Below are 2,878 nucleotides of genomic sequence, written 5' to 3' on the forward strand. Positions count from 1 at the left end.
GCCAATCAAAGCCATGTGCCACCACAACCACTCTGAGTTTGGAAAAGCTTCAGTGCAGGGATCCCGTTTGTGAAAGCAGAGCCTGAAGAAAGGCAGCTCATGGTTCCGCCTCTGTTGTCAGGACCTGGATAGCTCCCTCTTCAGTTCTGGGAGGTTTGCAAAGGCACAGGTATATCTCATCGCATTGGAAGGTGTGGCAGGGTTTCCAGGGCTGTGAAGAGACGTGGTGACCATGGCAACTCTTATAAGGAAAACATTTAATTGGGGGTGGTTTGCTTAGTTTCAGAGGTTCAGTCCATTATCATCATGACAGGGATCATGGCAGCGTGCAGCAGACATGGTGCTGGAGAAGGAGCTGAGAGTCCTATATCTTGCAGGCAACAGGAAGTCAACTGAGATACTGGGCAGTATCCTAAGCATAGCAAACCTCAAAGCCTCAAAGTGGCACACTTCTTCCAACAAGGCCATACCCACTTCAACAAAGTCACACCTAATAGTGTCACTCCTTATTAGAGTATGGGGCCCAATTATGTTCAAACTACCACAGAAGGTAACAACAGCTCAGTGCAGAGGACTAGCTAAGTCCTAGTCTGAATGGCATGGCCAACAGCCCCACTCCTGCTACAGGAGCTGGGGCTAGAGAAATTAACACAAGTTTATTACAGCTGCCACCTGTGACAGAGGTGGTTCCAGAAGCCCTCAGACTGCACAATCCTGACACCCATGTCTGCATAGTACAGATTTTCTCCTTCATCAAAGAAAACACATTTAAAGCCACTATGAACAGGGCTGGAGAGATGGGTCAGCAGTTAAGAGCACTGGCTGCTCTAACAGAGGACCTGCATTTAGGTCCCAGAACCCATATGGGGTGACTCACAACCACATCGAACTCAGGCTGCAAGTCTCTGATGCTTCCATGCTTCTGCTCCGCCACAGTCCCGTGGCTAACATGTGCCCACAGCCATGCCTGATGCTTACATGGATGCTAGAAGTGAAAACCTGGCTCCCCACTCTTGCACACGGAGCCATCTCTAGCCCTGGTCAACATATATGTAGGCTCCGTCCATTTCAAATAAAGCCTGAATTATACTTTTCTATGTCACTTCAGTTTAATTCTGCGCCTCCTCTGGGACGGTAGGATGATGAAGGTAGAGTTTTCAACCCCTATTGTAGGTGTAAGTAAGGAAATCACAATAGACTGGAATAAAGGATAAATATTTATTTTGGAACACTCACACAATAAAGGTAGAGAGCTGGTGTGGTCTTCTACCCTAGGGATGCAGGAAGCTGTGGTCAAATCTCCAACTACCACACGAGAGAGTGAGCATGCTTCCTGTCTGGGCTTATCAGTCCATATGTAGGACCTCAGGCAACACCCTAATGGGCCAGCACCCCAAAACATATTAGTGGAATAAATTCCCCAAACACCTCCCCCTTTTGTCTAAATAAGAGGGCTCTAAACCTAATACAAAACTATATCCAATAAGAACAAAGATCAAGTATTATTCAGGAAAAAGAAAAGGCAAAAACATACACAAAAATAGAGCTACAACCATCATAAACATCAGGCAAGAAACACATGCTAAATGTCCAATCTAAGGTAATTAGCAAATAACAGATTTCAATAGTTGTCCTATCCTGGAGTCTTGTACCTAAAATGCCTTAGCTATGTTATGAGAGGATATTAGCCATGACTGTCTAGTCTTCAACCCCATCAAAGACTTGAGGAGGAAAATAACGTTACCTGAGTAAGCAAGCAACTTCAAAAAGGCACAGAAAAAAATGATAGAAACAAATGGCTGGCTAGACAGTCACCTAAAGTCTCATTTGCAGTGTTGGGGCAACCAGCTTTCACTGAGGCCTAGAGCATCAGACAGACCATTTTTAAAAGCAGCAAGATTTGAAAGACTGTCCTACCCTGTCTTGGCAAAGTTCAGCAGTCACTTTTGCTTGTATTGGTGTAGGAGGGTCTTCTGTCTAGGTGTTACTTTCATTAGTTAAATAAAGAGACTGCCTTGGCCTAGTTGGTAGGGTGAACTCAGGTAGGCAGGGAAGACAGAACAGAATTCTGGGAGGAAGAAGGCAGTGTGGCAAATGCCATGGCTCTTCTCTCCGAGATGGATGCTGGTTAGACTCATGCTGGTAAGCCACAGTCAAGTGGCAATACACATTAATGGAGCTGGATTTAAACGAATATGTAAGAGTTAGCCAATAAGAGATTAGAACTAATGGGCTAGGCAGTGTTTAAATGAACAGTTTCTGTATAATTATTTCAGGTATAAGCTAGCCGGGTGGCCAGGAGCTGAGTGGGAAGTGGCCCACCACTCCTTTTACAACATTGTACCCTGTTTTTTCCAGTTTGAACAGTGCACATATTGTCAGCAGTTGAGGCAAGAGCAGTTCTTTGCCCAAAGGCCAGTTTTGCCAATAAGTGGCATAGAAAACAAGCTCCAAGTGGAATGTCTTTGGTGTTCAACATTCTCAAGAATAAATCTGTGCTGCCAGGAGCAACCATGTCTCATTAACACAATCCTGAGTTATTTAAGTGCCATGTTCTACAGGTCTTCGAAGTGTTTGAAGATTACCTGTCTATGCAGAGTACATCTCTATACATCAAGACCCTAACAGTACTAGTATAACAAACATGGGTGACTATTAACCTGTAAATCTGAAAGACTAAAGCTTCATATAACAGTCTTTAAGCAGATGTGAGCAAAAGGACAATGACCTCAAAATTGTATCAATATAAAAATATCTTTATCAGATGTAGAAGTGTATAGTGCAATATGATAAAAATATCCTAAATCACACCAATATGCAAAAATATCTTAAGCACACACCCTTGCTATTTCTTGTGGTGCTGGTGTTGAACCCAGGC

The sequence above is a fragment of the Alexandromys fortis genome, unplaced genomic scaffold (genome assembly GCF_014885135.2).
Source record: "Alexandromys fortis isolate MF-2015 unplaced genomic scaffold, M_Fortis_MF-2015_v1.1 scaffold_216, whole genome shotgun sequence".
NCBI lineage: Eukaryota > Metazoa > Chordata > Mammalia > Rodentia > Cricetidae > Alexandromys > Alexandromys fortis.